The sequence below is a fragment of the Mobula birostris genome, chromosome 1, assembly GCF_030028105.1.
Source record: "Mobula birostris isolate sMobBir1 chromosome 1, sMobBir1.hap1, whole genome shotgun sequence".
Lineage (NCBI taxonomy): Eukaryota > Metazoa > Chordata > Chondrichthyes > Myliobatiformes > Myliobatidae > Mobula > Mobula birostris.
The window spans coordinates 104,903,759-104,929,699 of NC_092370.1; the positions used below are offsets into that span (position 1 = coordinate 104,903,759).

General features: G+C 42.6%; 1 protein-coding gene across 5 annotated transcripts in view; it reads left to right on the forward strand.

The window, feature by feature from the left end:
- The window catches only part of LOC140198631 (CMP-N-acetylneuraminate-beta-galactosamide-alpha-2,3-sialyltransferase 1-like), a 100,108-nt gene that overhangs the window by 26,445 nt on the left and 47,722 nt on the right, over nucleotides 1–25,941 (forward strand). For 2 of the 5 annotated variants that reach the window (XM_072259637.1, XM_072259644.1), the window contains exon 2: nucleotides 9,739–9,829. The exons of 2 other annotated variants lie outside the window; for them this stretch is intronic. The gene's annotated coding sequence lies outside the window, so the exon portion shown is untranslated. Of the gene's footprint in view, nucleotides 1–108; nucleotides 182–9,738; nucleotides 9,830–25,941 lie in introns of those variants that run through there. One more of the 5 variants, XM_072259651.1, reaches the window with a different exon arrangement.

The following is a 25,941-nucleotide window of genomic DNA, read 5'->3' on the forward strand; positions in this document are numbered from 1 at the left end:
CTGATTCGATGAAATTAGGAAGTTCCACGTGGGTGCAAGCGGAAGCACCAATACAGTTATTGATACAGCAGACAAAGAGTTGGAGAGTGGTGCCAGAGAAGGTTTAGAGCATGGACTGCTCTGCATAGCCAGTAAAAACCATGTCATGTCTACTCCGGTCACTTGGAAAAAGTGCTGCGAGGTAAGAGAGATATAGCTCAAGGTAAGCACAGGATAGACTCCTGATTGACATTGTGGTGAAGTGTAACCGTGGAGAGACTGGAATGTAACTGCTCAGTCCCATCAGATCACTGTGATTTTATTAAATGCCAGTGCAGATTTGAGTGCCATTTGGGCTTCTCCAAGGAGGGTGCCTGAGAACTGTTAAACTTGGAGTCAAAGTGAACTGTGCTGAGAATAAGAGAAGACTTCAAGAATTACAAGATTATAATTTTTAGTTCACACAGTTGACCAAAGTCTTGTTTCAGTTGGGATTATCCAACCCATTTTCACCTATGAAGGATCTGAAAGGATAATATTGAAACTTACATCTCGGTAATACTGCATGTGACTCCATCCTAACATTTCCCTCATTCTCTGGAGGTCTGTGCTTTGCTGCCCAGAGGATATGTTCTATCTTGGAGCTCCATGATGAAACCAATCATGGCTTTGGTGACTGCCACAGTAATAGAGTGAGGTATGGGCCACACCCGCAACACAGACAGGTCCTCGCACTAGTTCAAGCTAGCTATTTTTGTTTGACTTTGCCAATTCGATTTGCACATCCTTGCCTCTGAACTGGATTCCCAGAACCTTCAGGTAGACAGACCTGGAAATGGAGGATCAGTTGTGTCCCACAGCAGGACATCATGAAAGAACTTGGCCTCATTTGTCCTGTGTTTGACTCTGACCCCTGAGACCAACTCAGTCAAGTCACACAGTTGACCAAAGTCTTGTTTCAGTTGGGATTATCCAACCCATTTTCACCTATGAAGGATCTGAAAGGATAATATCTGTGGACTCTCTGTGGATCCAGGAAGAAGATGTTTGTATTCATCAGTTGTTTCTCCTATATGATTGACCATGATACAAAATGAAGATGTGCTAAAGCTCATGGCTGAACTTGGGCATCCTTAAAGTATTGATAATTGTTGGATAATTTAATGGAGTATTTTCCATTAAATTCCATTGCCATAGAGGGAGTACAGAGAAGGTTCACCAGATTGATTCCTGGGATGGCAGGACTTTCATATGAAGAAAGAATGGATGAACTGGGCTTGTACTCGTTGGAATTTAGAAGATTGAGGGGGGATCTGATTGAAACATATAAGATCCTTAAGGGATTGGACAGGCTAGATGCAGGAAGATTGTTCCCGATGTTGGGGAAGTCCAGAATGAGGGGCCACAGTTTGAGGATAGAGGGGAAGCCTTTTAGGACCGAGATTAGGAAAAACTTCTTCACACAGAGAGTGGTGAATCTGTGGAATTCTCTGCCACAGGAAACAGTTGAGGCCAGTTCATTGGCTATATTTAAGAGGGAGTTAGATATGGCCCTTGTGGCTACGGGGGTCAGGGGGTATGGAGGGAAGGCTGGGGCGGTGTTCTGAGTTGGATGATCAGCCATGATCATAATAAATGGCGGTGCAGGCTCGAAGGGCCGAATGGCCTACTCCTGCACCTATTTTCTATGTTTCTATGTTTCTATGTTTCATTACAATGCTAATCAAAGACATTAATTTGTCAGTTTCCAAAGCATTTATCTTTAGTGTTGTCCTTTTGTGAGCCTTGAATCTACATTTCTTACATTCAATGGTGTCTAATTACTGCTAGTAATTTAAAATGTCATAGAGTCATAGAGTACTGCAGCACAGAAACAGGCCATTCAACCCATTTAATCCATGCCAAACTATTAATCTGCCTAGTCCCATCAACCTGCACCTGGGCCAAAGCCCTCCATGACTCTCCCATCCATGTACCTATCCAAATTTATCTTTAATGTTGAAATTGAATCCACATCCACCACTTCCACGGGCAGCTCATTCCACACTCCCTCCAACCTCTGAGTGACGAAGTTCACTCTCAAGTTCTCCTTAAACATTTCACCTTTCACCCTTGATACATGACCTCTAGTTCTAGTCTTACCTAATTTCAGTGGAAAAAACCTGCTTGCTTTTATCTATACCACTCATAATTATGCATACCTCCCCTCATTCTTCTATGCTAACTTCTAAACCGTTCAAACTTTCCCTATTACTCAGGTCCTCAAGTTCTTGCAACATAATTGTAAATTTTCTCTGTATTCTTACAATCTTATTGACATTTTTCCTGTAGGTAGGTGATCAAAACTGCACACAATACTCCAAGTTAGGCCCACCCAACCACAATGGAAAAATGTGAATAGTTTTTTTAAAACTAATTCTCATTTGTATTATTAGTTTCTATTCAGATAATTCCTGATAAAACAGAACAAATGATACTGTAGCATCCTGAATATGTGCGGTACTCAATCCACTTTGCACCAATGTATAATCCAATTGATTAGCTCATTCTGAATGCCAAGTGATTAACCATTTTGACCTATCTCCCATCCGGAACCTTGTCAAAGGCCTTGCTAAATTCCATTTATACAACATCCACTGCTTTGCCTTCATCAACTTTCCTTGTAACTTCCCTGAAAAACTCTATGAATGGTTAGATATGACTTACCACACAGAACACTCTAGTACTTATATATCCCTAATCAGTCTCTGGTAACTTCCTTGAAAAACTCTATGAATGGTTAGATATGACCTACCACAAAGAAAACTCTAATACTTATATAGCCCTAATCCGTCTCTGTCTAGCCTAATACTTATATATCCAGTTCTTTAGTATTATTTCCAATAACTTTCCCACTACTGGTGTCAGCCCACAATTTCCTGATTTATTCCTAGAGCGTTTCTTAAACAATGCAACAACATTAGCTAACCTCTGAACCTTGGGCAACTCACCTGTAGCTAACAATGTTTTAGAGTCTTAGAAAAGTACAGCACAGGAGTGGGCCCTTCAGCCCATCTAGCCTGTGCCAAACCAATTACCTGCCTACTGCCATCGACCTGCAGTGGGACCATAGCCCTCCATATCCCTACTATCCATGTACCTATTCAAACTTCTCTTAAACATTGAAATCGAGCTCGTATGCACCACTTGTGATGGCAGCTCGTTCCACACTCTCACAAAACTCTTGAGTAAAAAAGGTTTCCCTTCATATTCCCTTGTAACTTTTTATTTTTCATCTTTAACCTTTAACACATGACCTTTAGTTCTAGTCCCACCCAACCTCAATGGAAAAATGTGGATAGTTTTTTAAGACTAATTCTCGTTTGTATTATTAGTTCCTATCCAGATAATTCCTAATAACACAGGACAAATGGTATTGTACCACCCTGAATGTGTGCAGTACTCAAGCAGCTTTGCACCAATCCTGACCTCATCCTGAAACCCATAGACAAAGGACAGCACCATTGTGGTCTGGCATGATAACCTCTAGCTTGCAATGGCCTGATGGTGGCTCTCAGACACCTCCTTGTATTTATGCTTGGAACATGACCAAGTGTCTCCTGAACTCTCACAGATCTCGTCACATCAGATCTTGTCTTCACATCATCCAACCAGATAATGTCCCCAACCGGCCCTGCCTGCTTCTACCTTGGAGTAGATCCAAAAGGAGGGTGTTCATGTCTTGCCTGTTCTTGCCCCCTCAGACTTAACTTTTCATATCTTGACTTTGTACTGTCTCTCCTTGTAGAGCTTCGGGATGCTGCCGTGAACGGGCTAATGCGTTAAACCAATTCTTCAATAGGTTTGACAATCGCCCTCTTGTTCACACTCCCTCAGCACACCAATCCAGGTGCCAAGGCACCCAATTCTCCTTTAGTACCAATGTCTCCCTCCTCCCTCCTCCCCCCTCCAGTTCAACACATGGATGAACAACACAGGCTACCACTGCATACACCCCCTCCTTGCCTTGCACCTACCATTCACACCTCCATGTCCCCACCTTCCACCCACTTCCCAGTTATCATGGACTCACCTTCACCTGAGCAGGTGAGAAGGGCTCTGGGGAAACAGACACGGCAAAGCTTTGGGACCAGATGGTGTGAACCCCAAGGTCCTGAAGGAGTGTGCTGAGCAGCTATGTGGAGTTCTCCAGCGCATTTTCAATCTGAGTCTCGGCTTGGAAAGGGTCCCGACGGTGTGGAAAACATCACGTGTGTGGTCCCAGTACCCAAGTATGACTACCGTCCAGTGGTTCTGACCTCACACATTATGAAGACCCTAGAGAAGCAGGTCCTGGCCTCTCCTCTAGCCCTTGGTCAGATCAGCCCTCAATCCCCTGCAGTTTACCTACCAGGAGCACATTGGAGTCGACGATGCTGTCACCTACCTGCTGAACAGACCTTACTCCATTTGTATAAGCAGGGCAGCACTGTGAGGATCATGTTTTTTGATTTCTCAAGTTCCTTCACTACCATACAGCCCTCACTGCTGGGGGAAAAGCTCCGTTCAATGCAGGTTGGCACTTCCATTGTATCCTGGATGATGGACAACCTGACTGGCAGACCACAGTTTGTGCGGCTTCAGAGCTGTGTGTCAGACATGGCTATTAGCAGAACTGGGGCTTCACACCAGACTGTACTGGCTCCCTCCCTGTTTACCCTGTATACCTCAGACTTTAGATACAACCTTGCATCATGTCATCTGCAGAAATTCTCTGTTGACTCAGTAGTAGTTGGGTGTATAAAGGGAGGATGGGAGGATGACTACAGGGCCCTGGTGGAGGACTTTGCCAGATGGTGCAAGCTGAATCATCTGCAGCTCAACATCAGTAAGACAAAGGAGATGGTGATGGACTTTAGGAGGACCAAGCCTGCTTTGCTCCCTGTTGCTATTGATGGTGAGGACGTGGATGTGGTGAGGAGCTACAAGTACCTGGAGTTGAACCTGGATGACAGACTTGAGTGGAGCACCAATACAGAGGCTGTGTAGAAGAAGAGCCAGAGTCGCCTTTACTTCCTGAGGAGACTGAGGACCTTTGGAGGGTGCAGGCCTGTCCTTCACACAGTCGGTTGTTAACAGTACAATCTTCTATGCGGTGGTGTGCTGGGGCAATGGCTTCAACACAGCTGATGCCAACATGCTCAATAAACTGATTAGAAAGAGTAGTTCTGTTCTAGGAGTCAAACTGGACATACTGGAGGCTGTGGTAGAACAAAGGACCCTATGGAAAATCCTGGCAATTCTGGGCAATATTTCTCACCCTCTGCATGCCACCTTGGCTGAACAGAGGGGCATTTTTAGTAATAAACTAAGACAACTGCTCTGCTTCTAAGAGCGCTATATGAGGTCTTTCTTACCTTCGGCCATTAGGCTCTATAATGAGTCAACCAGGGAAGTGATGGCCCCCTCCTGTTAGACTGTTTGAGGTAACTTATTTTTTATTCTTTCTTACTTCTAATATTTGTATATTTGTTTACTTGTGGTGCTACTGAAACACTGTAATCTCCTTTGGAATCAATAAAGTATCTGTCTATCTATCTTGTCTAGCCCTTACTGTCTATATCCATAACATATCAGTATACCTCTCATGCCCTTCTACATTTCAATAACTCCCTTCTCCCTGGCTCCAATCACATGATGGACATCGGGTCTTTATAGGCCTCCATTTCTCATCAGGAAGGTTTCTGGTCTCTCCTTTCTAGAACAAAGACCCAACCATTTCCCGTCCATTATTGCTCTCATTTGGCTAGCATGTTTTGTTCTTATCTCAACAACTTTTCTTTCAATTGCGCCTACTTCATAGAAATCAGAAGTGTAGATATGGGCATACCTACAAATGTAGATGACACCTTTCTTTTCATCAGCTACACGGAACAGTCTTTGACCCAAGCACCCTGTACCACACCTCCCCAAATAGTTCTGTACTCTTGCTTCATTCTGAACTACTGCAGAAGTCATCAATTTTCAAAGTCAGTCAAAGGTGAGCTTTTTGTCATGTCTGTGCAGGTGCAATAAAAATCTTATTTGTGGCAGCATGACAGTGCTTAGCATCATATAAGCAGTATTCACAAAAAAACCCCAGAAGTATACTGTAAATTATATACAAATTTACAAGAGAGAACACAGAACAAAACAATGCACACAAAATGCTGGAGGAACTCAACAGGCCAGGTAGCATCTATGGAAAAAAGTACATTCGACGTTTCGGTCCAAAACCCTTCGGCAGGACTGCTGAGTTCCTCCAGCATTTTGTGTGATCTGCTCAGTTTTCCAGCATCTGCAAATTTTCTCCTGTTTTTGACAGAAAACAATGGTGCATTTTAGTGCAAAGTGCTCAAAGTGTTACTGAAGTTTAGTGGTTACATTTTTGTAGGTTGAAGGGAAGGAGGTTTTCTTGAACCTTGTGGTGTTGGACTTCCTGTATATATTGCCTAACGGTAACTGTGAGAAGATGATGTGGCCTGAATGGCAGAGCTTCTCCATTGCAGATTACCTCTTTCTGAGTCAGCACCTCCTGTAGATACTGCTGGTCATGGGGAGGAATGTGCCTGTAATCTATTGGGCTGAGTCTTCTAACCCCTGTATCTTCTTACATTCCTGCACATTTGAATTGTCATACCAGACCATGATATTTCCAAAACCACAAGTGTAAATATTTGTTAGACTGTTTAGTGACAAGAAGAGCCTCCTTAACCTCCTAAGTAAGACACGATTTCCTTGTGGTTCCATGTGATTGTATCACCTTTGCCCCTAGCCTCCACACATTTCTATATCTCTACAGATCACAGATCACTGAGTTCTAGCAGATTATTTTTTAACTCCTGAGTAAAACCAACATTCAACCCCTAAAACATGGGCAGTGGAGAAGTTGTTTGAAAGCTCAAGATTGTGAATGGCACTACGTACTTCAACACAAGTAGCCTTTGTTGCTGAGCAGGGTGGCCATACCAGCTGCCCGTTATAGGGCCATAACTGAAATATCACAAGTTGAATGATTGCAGGCAGGGGTGATACAGTTTTAATAGGCAATAGCTGGCCTATCAATTACCACATATTATTGTAGAATATTGAATATAGGAGGTAATAAAATGACAAAATTTAGCAGTTCCTATAGTCTGGCTTTTAACAGTGCCTTGCCACTCATGTTCGGCACTCTCTTATTTAAAAGCTCGAGGCGTTGGTACGATGTAAACGTCAGTGATACATATCAAGTGAAACTGCTGAGAGAAAAGATCATCAAAGGACATTGATAAGCCCTTGCTGCCAGGAAACTCAAGCTCTGGAGCCTTCAGTTTGGATTGCTCCCTCGGGTGTTGTGGCCACTGACTCTCGATGAAGTCCCCATCACTCATGTCGAAAAACTAGAGAGGACAGTTAGTTCCTTCATTAAGAAGTAGATGGGCCTGCCAAGATCCCTAAGTAACATCTACCTGTATGTCAAAGGAGTTCAGGAGTTGCCTATCACGGGGCTGACTGAAGAGTTCAAAGGTGCCAAGATCAGGCTTGAGATGACTCTCTCAGAATCTTGCGACAGTGTTGTCCAGGATACTTCACCCAGGACCTTAACAGGAAGAAAGTGGTGTCCAACAGAGTCAGTAAAACAGGCAAAGGCAGCACTCGGGTTTGCAGACATGGTGGGCCAGGTGCAATCTGGAAGAGGGAGCCCTGGTGTCGTAGTGGATCGACCTGATGAAAAGACAACAGTACCACAAATACACTAACACACGCAATTCTTTCTCAAACTTTTACTCTTCATTCATAGCATGCTATAGGGGAAGTTACAGACTGACTCCAGACACTGCCCCCGAATTACACAATTCTCCACAATTTATAACATTGATCATGTAGCAGGAAATCTTATGATTACAAGCTTAGACAATATTAGAATCATTTCAATCACATGCTAAGATACAATTAGATGTAAAATGATCATTGGTTAGTGAGTTATAATTATTTGAAGCCAAAGCTAGCCCATCAGTTCCTCATTCGGACACCTACCCCTTTTCTCTAGAACATTCTAACCCCTACACTGTTCTTCTTATATTTAGCTATATCTTGAGATGCTTCTGCATGATCAGATAATTCCTTATTTGAACCTTTGCCTATCTTTAGAGAACAATGGCTAGTACATCGTCTGTTGCTGGGTAAAGTTTCTTTCTGACTTGTCCCAGCAACAGTATTGATCTCTAACTAATCATTGTTATTAGTCTATACCCCTATTTACCTATCTCTCTACTCCATCACTGGCACAGGCTCAAATAAACCCATTTGTCAAAGGGTGACAACATAAAAGCAAAGGCGAGCTACGGTGCTGGAGGATGTACAGTCACAGGAGGAGCAGATGAGGTATGCAAGGGCAGTGCCTCAGACAAAACAGAGACAGTGGACAAGGTGGGAAGGCATAGAGAAAAGGAAATTCAGCTGGAGAGACATGGGAAAAGGAAGGAAGAAAGATTAGCTTCCTTATAAGAGCTCTTTATGATGTTCTCCCAACTCCCAAAAATCTGAACCAGTGGCTTGGTGAAGACCCAGCCTGTTCACTCTGTGGGAGATCAGCAAACCTCAAGCACATCCTCTCTTCTTGCAAAGTAAACCTCACTCAAGGAAGATACACATGGAGGCACAACCAGCTCCTCAGATGTTTTGACATCTATTGTGGAGAAGCAAAGGCTGAATAACAACCCTAAGTCCCATGTGACTGGAAGAACCACCATCCCCTTTGTCTGGCAAATGCCACCCTCAGTAACACGGTTGGTGTCAGGCATACTGGAGCCAACTCATGAATGGAACATGGTTGTCAATCTTGACAAAAGGCTAATATTTCCCCCGGAGATAGCCACTATTAGTAATTTCAGAGCTCACGGTGCTCTGGGAAGATGCAGTCTGTGAGCTGTATGAGCAGAAACATGCAAGATATGCTAAGCCACAGAGGTTAAAGAAGCGTGGATGGAAAGTGCAGATTTTCCCAGTAGAGGCTGGCTGCGGAGGATTTGTGGCTGCTTTCATAGTCAGATTGCTGAAGGGATTGAGAAGTCCGAGGCCAGGGGTAGCAGCAAGCTATAAAAGAACTCTCGGAGGTAGCCAAGTGAAGCAGCCCTCTTCTCACTGTTACCATCAGGTAGGAGGTGCAGAAGCCTGAAAGCACACACTCAGCGATTCAGTAACAGCTTCTTCCCCTCTGCCATCTGATTCCTAAATGGACATTGAACCCTTGGACACTACCTCACTTTCTTAACATATATATTATTTCTGTTTTTTTGCACGATTTTTAATCTATTCCATATGCATATACTGTAATCAATTTACTTATTTATTATTATTATTTTTTTTTCTTCTAAATTATGTATTGCATTGAACTGTTGCTGCTAAGTTAACAAATGGATAATAAATCAGATAATAAACCTGATTCTGTTTATGGATGAAGAGGAGTGAAGGCAGTTGGGCTCTAAAATGACCCATGGGTGACCAGATGTGAAGGGAGGTGCAGCTGGGTCGCGGGGTGGCAGTGCTGAGCCCGCTGGAAATGCAGTGGGCTTAAATTGGCGAAACATCTAAGAAGGGGGGGGTGCCCCCCGATGACCCTGGGAAGCATCTGCCACCCACCAAGTCCCACCTCAAGATCTCCGTGCTATGACCCGAGTTAGGACCTGCTTATCAGGGGGATTGAAGCATCTAGTCCTATAAGCTCAAACTGGCTTCATCCACGCTTATTTTGTGCAGATCTTCAAGCAGGAATTTTGTCACGGAAACCTCTTCCAAACTGGTTGATGAGGCCCCATGTTCCATTTGCAGGGAGCTTCACAGATTGAGGGTGAGTAAGCTTTACCCACAGGAATACCAAGAAATATTTAATATTCTGTTAACAAATTTAAAAACATATTTAGCAAGCTGTTAAAATATCATCACACTATCAAAAAATCTTATAAGATTTTTAATATATGATGTTTTAGTTAAATGAAAGCAGAATAAGACACTCAGTAGACACTTTATTAAGTACACCTGTACACCGATGAGTTAATACAAATATCTAATCAGCCAATCATGTGGCAGCAACACAATGCATAAACGCATACAGACGAGGTCAAGGGTTCAGTTGTTGCTCAGACCAAACATCGGAATAGGGAAGAAATGTGATCTGAGTGACTTTGACCGTGGAATGATTGTTGATGCCAGATGGGGTGGTTTGAGTATGTCAGAAACTGCTGATCTCCTGGGATTTCCACACACAACAGTCTCTAGAGTTTACAGAGAATGGTGCAGATAATATAAAACATCTGGTGAGTGGCAGTTCTGTGGGTGAAAATGCCTGGTTAATGAGAGGGGTCAGAGGAGACTGACCAAATTGCTTCAAGCTGACAACAATTCAAGTAGGCATTCATTACATCATTAGTGTGCAAAAGAGCATTTCTGAGAGCACAATCCATCAGATTTGAGGTGGATGGGCTACAGCAGTAGAAGACGGTGAACATGCATTCTGTCAACACACACAAATTGCTGGAGGACTTCAGCAGTTCAGGCAGCATCTAGGGAAAATTCTCTTGTTTGTGATTGGACATACATTCAGTGCCACTTTATTAGGTACAGGAGGTACCTAATAAAGTGATCACTGAAGGTACATATGTACTCACTTAGTGAATGAAAATTACTTGAAACCATTCTCTCTTGCTCTCCATTTAAATGAATGAAGACCCCAGAATCAAATCATGCAGATTGAATGGACAGGTTTTCCAAGGTAAATTGCAGAAACTTTGCTGTAGATCTGTGCAACAACTTGCATGCTTTGATATGCAAATGTCTCAAGAAAGTCCAATTTAATTTTTTTTTAATTGGATTATTTGACATCCCACCCTTTACTTAGCTCAGGAGAGAGGTACCAAATGCTCGATCATTGAATGTCAAGTCCAGAAGTTTGGGCAATTTTTTTCAGTTATTGTTCTGATTACTACTTTTCTTGAGCAAAGTTTGGATATAATTTAGACATAATTTAGTTGCATTAAGAAGCAGCACGCAATTCATTTTGTGCACCAAGACCATCCATCTCATTGAAAGGTGAAATAACAATGAAATAGTGAATAACTGGACTAGTAATGTATGGTTTAAAATCATTGATGAGAATTGTTGTTGCTATAATTAAATAGATGTAACCCTCTCACCAGGCACAGATACAAACTTGGCTCATTAGTTAACTCTGCTAACAGCCTTGTGACTCCACGGTGAGAAGGCCACCTTTCATAAACAATATATGTCCAGGGCTGGTATGATTTGCGGTTATAACAAACAAGAACATCATGACGTTCCCAGTAAAGAAATCTCAATTTGAGCAAATGCTGTGTAAATGCTACACGTACACAATTGCTGGTTGGCCAGAAATAACAAATTCTACACCACATAAAATTATAAAGAAAGGCATATTTACAAATTGAATTGAATTGAGTTGACTTCATAACTTACATCCTTAACATACATGAGGAGTAAAAATCTTTAGTCATAGTCATAGTCATACTTTATTGATCCTGAGGGAAATTGGTTTACATTGTACCTCAGTCTAAATGTGCAATGTGCAATTGAAAGTAATATGTAATAAATAGTATGTACAACAGGACAGTCAATATAGCATAGAAATAAAATTGTATCAGCGTGAGTTAATCAGTCTGATGGCCTGGTGGAAGAAGCTGTCCCGGAGCCTGTTGGTCCTGGCTTTTATGCTGCGGTACCATTTCCCAGATGATAGCAGCTGGAACAGTTTGTGGTTGGGGTGACTCGGGTCCCCAATGATCCTTCAGGCCCTTTTTACACACCTGTCTTTGTAAATGTCCTGAATAGTGGGAAGTTCACATCTACAGATGCGCTGGGCTGTTTGCACCACTCTGCAGAGTCCTGTGATTGAGGGAAGTACAGTTCTCATACCAGACAGTGATGCAGCCAGTCAGGATGCTCTCAGTTGTACCCCTATAGAAATTTGGGGACCCATACCAAACTTTCTCAACCGTCTGAGGTAAAAGAAACGCTGTTATGCTTTTTTTTTAACCACACAGCCGGTATGTACAGACCACATGAGATCCTCAGTGATGTGTATGCCGAGGAGCTTAAAGCTGTTCACCCTCTCAACTATGACTATGACTATGAGATCAGCCATGATCTTATTGAATGGCGGGGCAGGCTGGATGGGCTGGATGGCCTACTCCTGCTCCTATTTCTGATGTTCTGATGTTCAAATTAAATCTGTGGGTGGAGACACAGTCATGGGTACACAGAGAGTAAAGGAGGGGGCTAAGAACACAGTCATGAGGGACACCTGTGTTGAGGGGCAGAGGTGAGGGAGCCCACTCTTACCACCTGCCAGTGATCTGACAGGAAGTCCAAAACCCAGCTGCACAAGGCAGGGTGAAGGCCAAGGTCTCTGAGCTTCTTGTTAAACCTGGAGGGAATTATGGTATTGAATGCCGAACTGTAGTCCAAGAACAGCATTCTTCACATAAGCATCCTTCTTCTCCAGATGTGTAAGGACGGTCTTTAGAACAGTGTCAATTGATTGTGTCGGTAGGTGAACTGTAGGGAGTCCAGTGTGGGTGGTAGCAAGCTGCAGATGTTGCCCTTCACCAGCTTCTCAAATCATTTGCTTATTATTGAGGTGAGTGCAACAGGACGCCAGTTGTTTGGACATGTTACCTTGGTCTTTTTAGGTACAGGGACAATGGTGGATGTTTTGAAGCAGGAGGGCACTCTACACTGGGAGAGGGTGAGATTAAAAATGTCTCTAAACACACCTGCCAGTTGTGTTATGCACATCCTGAGTACCCGGCCTGGGATGCCGTCTGGTCCTGCAGTCTTGCGACTGTCCACTCATTGGAAACACCTGTGTACTTCAGCCTCAGAGATGACCAAGGTGCAGGCTGCTTCAGTGGCTCTCCTCGGGGGCTCAGTGTTGGTGACATCAAACCGAGCGTAAAAAAGATGTAGCTCATCTGGGAGAGAGACAGCAATGTTGGCAGCACCACTGTGCTTAGCTTTGAAGTCTGCAATGGTGTTCAGACCTTGCCATAAGGTGCGTGTGTTGTTGGTGTAGAGTTGTGTCTGGATCTTGTCCCTGTACTGGCGTTTCTCTGCCTTGATGACTTTGCACAGATCGTAGCTGCATTTCTCGAACCCCTGATGATTACTGGCAATGTCGCGTGGTAAGTTCTGTTCACATGGAACTGTTGATCCAGTGTTTCTGGTTTGGACAGACCCTGACCGATTTCCGGAGGACAACATCCACGAAGCTCATGACCCCTTCCTTGAACTCGGAGACATCCTCATCATGAAAGACATTCCAGTTGACGTCATCAAAGCAGTCCTGTAGCATCGGTCAGACCAACAGTGGATAGTTTTAACTATGGCCACTTCGTGTTTCAGCTTCTGCCTGTATATTGGTAGAAGCAAGATGGAGGAGTGATCTGACTTTCTGAACGGCAGGTGGAGGAGGCTTTATTAACATTGTGGAAGGGAGAGTAGCAGTGGTTGAGTATGTGGTCACCTGGATGTTTTGACAAAACTTCAGAGAGACTTTAGACAGTGATGCTTCATTAAAATCACCAGCGACGATAAAGGCAGCCTTTGGGTGTGCAGTCACAACATGGTCCAAATGTCAACTTTATCAAACAGTTAACAGGAAAAATAAAAGTAAAGAAAGAGAAAATAACAGACTCATTGCAGTTAAACCAGTCCAATCTGCATATTACCATTGGAGCTCATACCGGAATCATCTGTTATTCACATTCTGGACCCATGATCTGCGTGAAAGCACACGCCACTTTCTGAACTTCCTTTGAAATGTACCTCAAACAAACTGGCTCTCCCTCAGAAGCATTGGCCCTTCCTCCATGGAGGCATTCATCTGTACAAAGCACTTCAAGCAACAGGGACTTACCTTCCAACAGTGTTCTGCGGCATCTTCCCTTCTGTCCTGCTCTGCAGCTCCTGCTAAAAGGCTCAAACTAGATTAGTGTCCCACAGAAACACTTCCTCTGCTTTGCTTTCTCTAGAATTTTCTCCCAATCCTGCCATCCTGATTGGCTGATGCAACATTCCTAAGTGGAATAATGTGGCATCTTATCTCTAGCTGACACCAAAACTTTCTATCAGCAGGACACACTGTCTTTGCAGAAAACTGATGAAGTGAGATACCTAGAGCATAGCAATAGAAATCTAGAGATCTTAGCCAGGGTATTATATAAAGAAATAATTATATTTGTAATTATAGATACATTTGAATAATTTTGCAATTATATGTCACTGCTTTGAAATTACAGTTCCTATTTTCTTTTCCTATACATCATCAATCAAAATTTTTTATAGTTTATATGCAATGGCTGGAAAGGGTGAGAGGGATTCTGAGGATGGGGTTTGTGAGCCAAGGGGGCTACAACAGCCTCTCACTTATCGTCAGCAAAACCAAGGAGATGATTATAGACAACAGGATGAAGAAGCTGAAGATCCTTGGGTCTGTCCTCATTAGGGGAACAATAGATGGAGAGGGCCTGTAGCTTTAAATTCCTTGGGTTCAGCATATCTGAGGCTCTAACCTTGGACCAGCACAAAGTATCATCACAAAGAAGATACAAATAGTGTCTCTACTTTCTTAAGAGTTTGCATAGATTTGGCATGTCATCAAAAACTTTGACAAACTTCTATGGATGCATGGTGGAGAGTATTTAACTGTTTACATCACTGCCTGGTATGGAAACACCAATGCCCAGGAATGAAAAAGGCCGAGGATCATAGTGGATACCTCACAGTCCATCACATCCAAAGACCTTCCCACTGCTGAGAACATTTACATAGAGGACTGCCACAATAAAAACAGCATCTATCATCAAAGACCTTATCTATCCAGGCCATGCTGTCTCTTTGCTACTACCATTGGGCAGGAGGGACAGAGACTTTGGCTCCACACGGTAATTTGTGCAGTAGATCACTTACTGTACGTACTCAGGAACAATTATTACCCTACAACCATCAGGCTCCTGAACCAGCATAGATAACTTCATTCACCATTATGAACTGATTCTAAAACCTACAGACTCACTTTCAAGGACATTACAACTCATGTTTCCAGTATTGTTTTTATTTACACAGTTTGCCTTCTGCATATTGGTGTTTGTCAATAATTTGTCTGTTTATGTCATTTTTTATGAAATTCTATTGTATTTCTTTTTTCCTGCAAATGCCTGAAAGAAAAAAATGTCAAGGTAGTGTACGGTATCATATGCATACTTGATAATATATTTACTTTGAACTTTGAACCAATGTATAGACAGAATTCCATCGTGCTCCTGGCTTGTACCACATACATAATGAAAAGGCCCTGTGTCTGGAGGGGGAATCATTCAGATAAATCACAGTATTTATATGGCTGTTCCAGTTGAGCTGAGTCTCTAGTTAGTGGTGATCCCAGAAAATTGGTGATGGGACCTCAACAATGAATATCAATAATAGTTACCTATTGAAGATAATAATTGCTTGGCACTTTTGATATTCAACTATTGTTCACCATTTGTCAGCTCATATCAGCATGTTGTTTTAGATGTTTAGAGAAACAAAATTGTAGAGAGATCGCAGACAGTTGCAAGAAACATAAGGTTGTTTTAACTTTCTACATTGATTGGACTCCCATACTGTAAAACGGCTGGATAGGATAGAGTTTGTCAAATGTGTCCAGGGAATTTTCCTTAATCAATACACAGAGAGAATGAGATTTTTGGGAGTGAAATAAGGTAGGTGACTGAAGTGTGCATAGGGGGACACTTTATTTCTGGTGATTATAAATCCATTGGTTTCAAGATAATTATGGAGAAGGATAGATCTAATTCTCAAAATGGAAGAAAGGCCAGTTTTGATGGTATCAGAAAGAATCTGGGGGACGTTGTTTTCTGGCAAAGGTGGGCTGGTAAGGGAGAGGCCTTCAAAGAAAATTATTGAAAATAAAGAGCATGTGTGCTGCTGAATAGAATAGAAGGCCAGGCTAACTGGCATAGGGAACCTTTGTTTTCAAGAGGTATTAAGGTCCTGGTTAAGGAGTAGAAAGAGGTGCTTAGAAGATATAGACAGCAAGGAACAAATAAGGTACTTGAGGACTATAAGGAATTCAAGACAACACTTAAAAAGGAAATCAGAAGAAGGCATGAGGTTGCTCCTGCAAACAGGGTGAAGGAGAATCAAAAGGGCTTCTGCAGATATTGGTACTCATGAAGATTGGAGAGGTCATCTATGCATGGAGCAGAAAGAGTGATTTTAAATGGATTGTTTGCAAGAAAACAATAGCAGATCATAACATATAGGACCAGAATTAGGCCATTTGGCCCATTGAGTCTGCTCTGCCATTTCATCATGGATGACCCATCTCCCTCTCAGCCTCAATCTCCTACCTTCTCCCCATATTCCTTCATGCCCTGACTTATCAAAAATCTATCAACCTCTGCCTTAAAAATACCCAATAACTTGGCCTCTACCACCATCTATGGCAAAGAATTGCACAGATTCACCACTCACTGGCTAAGGAAACTCCTCCTTACCTTCTTTCCAAAATGTGTGTCCTTCTATTCTGAGGCTGTGTCCTCTGATCTTAGACTACCTCACCATGGAAAACGTTCTCTCCACATTCACCTAACCAAGGCTTTTTAACATTCGATAGGTTTCAATGAGATCCCCCCTCATTCTTCTGAACTCCAGTGAGTATAGGCCCAGAGACATCAACACCTCCTCTTATGCAATGTTCCCTCTAATTTGTAATGACCAGAGTGTGCAAAAATCTTGCGCTGTGCAACTTTTAGAGTTATTCATTTTAACAGCTAGCACACACTGTCAATAGGAACTTTGATCTCCTCTGGGTTTGATCATTTTCACTCTCGTTCATCTGCACTCTCACACAAGATACATAGCAGGCCTATAGCAGATAATTAAGGATTTTCTCACTGGAGCTTTAGCACACTGTCCATATGTGATTTGTTTGCTAAATGGTGCTTTAATAAGTCAAGTTTCCAAATATCACTCCACTTCTTCCCACTTGCAAATTCTCTAGTAACTTTCACATTGTGAAAATACATGTAGGTAACACCAGTTTCTGTTATGTACATAAATATTTATTGTAAGCTCCTGACCTCATGAGCTTTTGGTGTAGCTGTTTCTACCGTTTCATTAAGCCATTCCTCTTTAAATGAACTAGCAACTCTTTTGCACTGCACACCCTTTGCTTCTTTGGAATTCAACAGTGAATCAATAATATCTTCAATAGAAAGAGTAAGCAAGTTCTAAAATCTGCGGGCAAATCATTGCAAACTCCATGTTGTAAACACCATCCACATCAGAAACTGGAAAAGGAAATGTGATTGTGCACAATGGTGAAAGATAATTAACATGCTAACCAGGTAGAGTGTGACAAACTTTTGTGTGCTAGAAGAAAAATATGTGTGCACCTGCACACCTCTGAGGGAACATTGCTCATATGATAATCCTTTCAATCCCAGAATCATTTTTGTGAACCTCCTCTGTACCCTCTCCAACATCAGCACTTACTTTCTAGGATAAGGGACGCAAACCTGCTCACAATACTCCAAGTGAGGCCTCACCAGTGCTTTATAAAGCCTCAACATTACATTCTTGCTTTTATATTCTAGTCCTCTCGGAATGAATGCTAACATTGCATTTGCCTTTCTCACAATAACTGCAAATTAACCTTTAGGGAACCCTGCATAAGGACTCCCAAATCCCTTTGCACCTCGATTGTATAATATTCTCTCCATTTAGAAAATTGCCTGCGCATTATTTCTTCTACCAAAGTGCATGACGATACACTGTATTCCATCAGTGACTTTCTGCCCATTCTCCTTGTATGTCTAAGTCCTTCTGCAGCCTCTACTTCCTCAACACTGCCTACCCCTCCACCTATCTTCATATCATTCACAAACTTGGCCACAAAGCCATGAATTCTATCATCCAGATCATTGACATACAATGTAAAAAGAAGTCATCGCAATACAGACCCCTGTGCAACACCACTAATCACTGGCAACAACCCGAAAAGGCTCTTGTTGTTCCCACCCTTTGCCTTCTGCCAATCAGCCAACGCACTATCCAAGGTTGTATCTTTCCTGTAATAATATGGGCTTGTAGCTAGTTAAGCAGCCTCATGTGTGGCACCTTGTCAAGGGCCTTCTGAAAATCCAAGTAAGCTCCGTCAACTGATTCTCCTTTGTCTATCCTGCTTGTTATTACTTCAAAGAATTCCAATGACAAGATCTTCCCATGCTGACTTCAGCCTACTTTATTATGTGACTCCAAGCACCCCAAAACCACATCCTGAACAATCAACTTCTAGATCTTCCTAGCCACTGAGGTCAGACTAACTGGCCTATAATTTCTTTTTTTCTGTCTCTCTCCCTTCTTGAAGAGTAGAGTGACATTTGCAATTTTTCAGTCCCTAGAACCACGCCAGAATGTATTAGCTCTTGAGATATCATTACTAATGTCTCCATAATCTTTTCAGCTACCTCTTTCAGAACCCTGGGGTGTACTCCATCTTGTTCGGGTGACTTATCTACCTTCAGCCCTTTCAGTTTCCCAACCAGCTTCCACTTCGTATTGGCAACGTCACTCAATTCTGTCCCCTGACACTCTCTAACTTCTGGCATACTCACTGCTGATGTCTTCCACAGTGAAGACTGATGCAAAATACTTATTCAGTTCATCCACTATTTCATTGTCCCCCGTTACTACCTCTCCAGCATAATTTTCCAGTAGTCCGATATCTACTTCCACCTTGCTTTTACAGCTTCTATACCTGAAGAAACTTTTGGCGTTCTTTTTAATATTATTGACTAGCTTCCCTTCAGATTTTATCTTTTCCTTCTTTATGACTTCTTTTACTTGCCTTCTGTTGTTTTTTAAAAGCTTCCCAATCCTCTAACTTTCGACAAATGTTTGCTTTAGTATATGCCCTCTCTTTGGCTTTTATGTTGGCTTTGACTTCTCTTGTCAGCCATGGCTGCATCATCCTGCCTTTAGGATACTTCTTTGGGATGTAACTATCCTGTGCCCTCCGAATCACTCCCAGAAACTACAGCCAATGCTGCTCTGTCATTATCCCTTCCAGTATTCCTTTCCAATCAATTTTGGCCAGCTCCTCTCTCATGCATCTGTAATTCATTTTAGTCTGCTGTAATACTGATGCATCTGACATCTTAGCTTCTGCTTCTCAAACTGCAGGGTGAATTCTAACATATTATAATCACTGGCTCCTGAATGTTCCTTTACCTTAAGCTCTCTAATGAATTCCAGTTCAGTGCACAACACCCCATCTGGAATATCTGATCCCTTAGTGGGCTCAACCATGACCTGCTCTAAAAATCCATCTCGTAGGTATTCAACAAATTCCCTTTCTTAGTATCCAGTACCTAGCTGATTATCCCGGTCAACCTAGATATTGAACCTCTCCATCATTATTGTAACTGTGCCCTTACGAAATGCATTTTCTATCTCCCATTGTAATTTGTAGATCGCCTCTTTGCTATTGTTCAGAGGTCTGAGTATAACTCCCATCAGTGTCACTTTACCAATATAGTTTCTTTGTTCTATCCCCAATGATTATGATCCTATGTCAGCTCTTCCTAATGATCTGATTTCATTTTTTACCAACAGAGACACCCTAACCCCTCTGTCTACCTGCCTGACCTTTTGATACAATGTGTATGTTTGGACATTAAGCTCCCGGCTATAATCTTATTATAGCCATGATTCAATGATGGCCACAATGTCATACACTCTGATCTGTAGCTATGCTACAAATTCATTTACCTTATTCCGCATGCTGCGAGCATTCAAGTATAACACCTTCAATAAGAAGAAACTTACCAGATACTTATGTCGCCCAAGCCTGATTTTGCTGGACACAGAGTCTATAGAAATGAGGTGAAATAGTAGTAAGGCCATGGACCATATAGAGATTACAGAGAAGGAAGTGCTTATTGGGTTAGATAAATCCTCAGGGCTTGACAAGATGGTCCCTCAAACCTTGTGGGAGGCCAGTGCAAAATTTCAGGGGCCCTAGTAAAGATTCTTAAATTGCATTGAGCTGTCGGAGGATTGGAGGATGGTTAAGGTTCTTCCGTTGTTTAACCAAGGCTCTAGGAATAAGCCGGTAAATTATAGGCTGGTAAGCCTGACATCAGTAGTGGGTAAGTTATTGGAAAGAATTCTAAGGGACTAGATACATATTTGGATAGAAGGGCGGATTAAGGATAGTCAACATGATGTTATGTGTGGTAGGTTGTGTCTAACCAATCTTATAGTTTTTTTTGAGGAAGTTACCAAGACAGTTAATGGAGGCAAGGCAGTGGATATTGTTTGCATGAACTTTAACAAGGTCCTTGACAAGGTCCCGCAGGAGTTGGTCAAGAAGATTCAGTTGCTTGACATTCAGAATGAGATGGTAAATAAGATTAGACATTGGCTTCATAGGAGAAGCAAACAGTGGTAGTAGATAGTTGTCCCTCTGACTGGACGCCTGTGACTAGTGGTATGCTGCAGGGTCCATTGTTGTTTGGCATCTATATCAACAATCTTGATGATAATGTGGTAAACTGGATCAGCAAGTCTGCAGAGGACACCAAGATTGGGGGCATAGTGGACAGTGAAAAAGGCTCTCAAAGATTACAGTCGGATCTGGATCAGCTGGAAAATTAGGCTGAAAAACGGCAGATGGAATTTAATGCAGACAACTTTGAAGTGTTGCACTTTGGGAGAACCAACCAGAGTAGGTTTTACATGGTGAGTGGTAGAGCTCTGAGGAAGGTGGTACAACAGGGGGATCTGGGAATACAGATTCATAATTCCTTGAAAGTAGCATCACAGGTAGATAGGGTCATAAAGAAAGTTTTTGGCACATTGACCTTCATAAATCAAAGTCCATGAGATGGAATATTATGTTGAAGTTGTATAAGATATTGGTGAGGATAAGAATTTGGAGTATTGTGTGCAGTTTTGGTCAACTATCTACAGGAAAGATGTTAAAAAGTTTGAAAGAGTAGAGAGAAAATTTACAAGAATGTTGCCAGGACTTAAGGATAGGAGTTATGGGTAAAAGTTGAGCAATTTAGGACTTCATTCCCTGGAGCGTAGGAGAATGAGGGGAGATTTGTCACAGGTATATCTAATCATAAGAGGTAGAGATATAGTCAAGCAGGCTTTTTCCAGTGAGGTTAGGTGAGACAGAAACTAGTGGTCATTGGTTAAGGGTGATAGGTGGAATGTTTAAGGGGAAACTGAGGGGGATCTTCTTCACTTAGAAAGTGGTGAGAGTATAGAATGAGGTGCCAGCAGAAGTGGTGGAGGTATGCTCAATTTTAAAGTTCCAAAAAAAGTTTGAGTAAGTACATGGATGGATGGGGTATGAAGAGCTATGATCCAGGTACAGGTTGGCGGAACTAGGAAAATAATGTCGACACAGACTAGAGGGGCTGGAGGGACTGTTTCTGTGCTGTAGTGTTCTATGACTCTGACCCTTCTCCTGCATGAATGCACCAGTAGCTTCATTTTTCTGAACAGTTGCAAATTGAAAGCAATGCAATTTTTTAGCACACACCTCCACTTCTGTCTCTAAGGTCATTAATGAAACAGGTTCAGCAAATGACTCTAGATCTCCTGCAGCAATATTTTGAGGCTAAAGGATCAAAGATTCAAAGGTTCATTTATTATCTAAGTATACAACTCTGAAAGATGTTTCAATCTCACTCTCCGCTTTAATCGGCAAACAGTGGAAGCTTTAATTGCCGAAATGGAGTCGAACATCGAAGCATCGAAGAGAAGGTGAGTGCTGGCTGCCTACCTGTTGATTGCTCTGCTACTGGGGAGAGGAGACCGGCTTTTTGATCAATGGTGCAGTCACCCTGCTGCCGGAGAAGGGACATTGCCTGTGATCGCTGGTGGGATCGTTTTGCTGCCGGAGAAGGGACATTGCCTGTGATCGCTGGTGGGATCGTTTTGCTGCCAGAGAAGGGACATTGCCTGTGATCGCTGGTGGGATCGTTTTGCTGCCGGAGAAGGGACATTGCCTGTGATCGCTGGTGGGATCGTTTTGCTGCCAGAGAAGGGACATTGCCTGTGATCACTGGTGGGATCGTTTTGCTGCCAGAGAAGGGACATTGCCTGTGATCGCTGGTGGGATCGTTTTGCTGCCGGAGAAGGGACATTGCCTGTGATCGCTGGTGGGATCGTTTTGCTGCCAGAGAAGGGACATTGCCTGTGATCGCTGGTGGGATCGTTTTGCTGCCGGAGAAGGGACATTGCCTGTGATCGCTGGTGGGATCGTTTTGCTGCCGGAGAAGGGACATTGCCTGTGATCGCTGGTGGGATCGTTTTGCTACCGTAGAGGGAAAACTGTCTTTGGTCACTGGTGGGATCGTTTTGCTACCGGAGAGGGGAAATTGTCTTTGGTCGCTGGTGGGATCGTTTTGTTACCAGAGTGGGGAAACTGTCTTTGGTCACTGGTGGGATCGTTTTGCTACCATAGAGGGGAAACTGTCTTTGGTCACTGGTGGGATCATTTTGCTACCGTAGAGGAGAAGTTGTCTTTGGTCGCTGGTGGGATCGTTTTGTTACCAGAGTGGGGAAACTGCCTTTGATCGCTGGTGGGATCGTTTTGCTACCGGAGGGGGAGAGACAGCCACTATACCATATACAACCCTGAGATTCATTTTCTTCACAGTAAATCCAAGAATCGTAATAGAATCAATGTGAGACCACACACAACAGGATGGACAAACAACCATTGCGCAAAAGTCAACAAACTCTGCAAACACAAAAGAAAAAAGAAACAATAAATAAGCAATAAAGATCAAGAACATGAGATAAAGGTTACTTGAATGTGAGTCCATATGTTCATTTATTATCAAAGTATAAAGGAAAGGTACGTTGCATCCGGAGTTTCTCCGGTTAGCGGACGATTTCCCTCCACGCCTCTCTGACGTAGTGGGGAACCGTGTACGAGGCAAGTTACAGCAGTGGTTTGCCATTGCCTTCTGCCGGGTGAGTTTCCAAAGAGATCACCAGCTCGTAGCACAGCATGGATGGAAAGTGTGCAGGGGAGCCGGCTGGATTTGAACTCAAGAAAGAAAAGAATGCCAGCACGATCATCAACTCCCAAATCCCTCCTCCCCACAGAAGAAACAAACAAAAACAGAACAGGCACATTGAACCGCAAATCCCCCTCCATCACACACAAAAATATTTGAGAAAGATCAGACGGAAAGCACAGAATAGAAAAAGCTATATGACTGAAGAAAGTCCATATCCAAAATGCAAAAATCTGGCTATCATTCTCCCGACACAGCAGCAGTCTCTCCATCTCTGGCAACAGAGTGATCCCACCAGAGATCAAAAGGCAGATTCCCCTTTCCGGTAGCAAAATGATCCCACCACTGATCAGAAAAGTCTCCCCTCTCCAGTCGCAGAGCGAACCCACGGCAATCAAAAGGTAGGCAGCCAACTCTCACCCCCTCTTCGATGTTTCAAAGCTTTGATAGTGCTAATGAAGGGTGGGAGGTTTGATCTGTATTGTAATGCAAACAAAGTGGAGCAGCTAAAGAAAGCCCCTAGCTTCTTAGCTTAATTAGTGCAAGAACGTACAGTCTCTTATGCAGAATTCTACAAAATCCCTTGAGCACTAAACAGCTGGTTATAGCTGAGAGTTTTAGATTTTACAAAAGAAACCCATCAAAAGATGAAAGTCTTATTGAATACATTGCAGAACTGCGCAAACTTTCCCAGAACTGTGACTTTAAGATGACCTTTCTGATACATTAAGGGACAGGCTTATATGTGGCATGCATAGTCAAAGCACTCAAACGAGGCTACTGGCAGAAAGAAACCTAATCTTAAAACGGGCATGGACCATTGTGATATCATTAGAGACTGCAGAAAAAGATGCAGCAGAATTAGAGAAAAAGAGATTAGAATGTGAAATGCACAAAATGTCCTTGGATGGTGCAAAAAGCCAAAGATGTTATTGATGTGGCAAATCCTTCCATGATGCAAATAACTGTTGGTTCAAACAAAAAGTTTGCAGAACATATCACAGACAAGGTCACATAGAGAATATGCAAGGCAGACAAAAAGCACAACTGAGTGAAAAGTCTGAAACACAAAACTTAGCAAATGCATAAAGTTACCGAATGCAAAACGGAATCAGACAATATAGAGTCTGACAAAGATGAACTGTCATGCCTAGAACTGCTTAGTGTTACTGAAGCAGATCACAATGTAATATGGATCACAATAGGTGTGTCTCATGTAAAACTGAAAATGGAGCTGGATACAGGGTCAGCTTTGTCTATAATTCCTGAGGCTGACTACTACAGACTTTTTTCTAAGATATCATTAGAAAAGACCTCAGTGATGCTAAAGAGTTACACAGGTGAAAAGGTGTCTCCCAAAGGCAAACTGAAGTAAATGTGACGTATGGAGGCCAAACACAATGTTTAAAGCTTTATGTACTGAAAAGTGGAGGACCAGCATTTTTCGGATGTAAATGGTTGAGAAAAATCCATCTAGACTGGCACTCAATCAAAGTTCTTAATGTGACATCAACAGGCAATGGCAGCCCAAATGGTAGCACTAACCAGAGACTGGCACAACTGCTTAATGCTAATGAGAATGTGTTTGAGCCGGGAATAGATAAACAGATTGAAGACTTGGCCGAAAGCTGTTCGGAATGCCAAAAAATGCAAAATGTATTTGCACAGGCACCGTTACACCCATGGAAGTGGCTGTCTTCACTGGGCCATTCATGGACTCCATAGTCCTGATTGCTGTGGATGGTCATTCGAAGAGTCAGGGGGTTATACTAATGAAATCAACCACCTCAGCAAACACTGTCTCCGCTCTGAGTTTGATCTTCACCAGAAACAGCTTACCAGAACAAATTGTGAGTGACAACAGACCACAATACATATCCGAAGAATTCCAACAATTCATGAAGAAAAATGGCATCAGACAATTCAAGTCAGCTCCTCACCACCCAGCAACGAATGGATTAGCTGAAAGGTTTATCCAAACCTTCAGGAAGTCCATTAAAGCAATGGACAAGGAAGATATTTCTCTACAGCACAAGGTGAACATCTTCCTTTTTGTGTATCAGAACTCTGTTCATGTGAAGACAAATCAAATACCTACAATGCTGTTCATGAGCAGGGATCTGAGTTCTTGCATAGACCTCCTGAAAACCAGATCTACGGAGGGAAGTAAAGATTAAACATTTCAACCAGTTGCCAAGTGAAGCAGTGAGGAGCGTTGAGATTGGACAGGAAGTCCTAGGGCATGATTACCGAGAAGACCGGTAGGATAGCTACAAGACCTGGACAATTGATGTACACAGTGGGTGTTGGATATAAGACATGGAGACGTCATGAGGACCAGATACTGGATGCTCAGCTGAAGAGCACATCTGAGTCAACTGCATCCGACAAGGTGGACACATTACAATCACTGGACTTACATTTCAGTGATGATGTCATTGTCAGCAACGTGACACCGGACAATTGGATCCCCTGATGAGGACTAACTTATGGACCTCTGGTGTCATCAACAAACTTACATATGGCATTGAAGCTGCACTTAGTCATACAATCATAAGTGTAAAGCAAGTAGAGCAACAAGAAACGAGATCTGCATGTGAGGAAATTGATGATCCAATTGGACAAGGCAGTATTGGGGCCAAGGGTTTGAAGCTTAGATCTGAGGGGATGAAAATATTGAATGCTGAGCTTTAGTTAATAAAGAGCATCCTGCTGTACCTTTGCTGTCCTGATGTTCCAGAGTTAAATGAAGAGCCAATGAAATGGCATCTGCTGTGGTCCTGTTATTCCAGTAGGCAAATGGGAGTGGATCCAATTG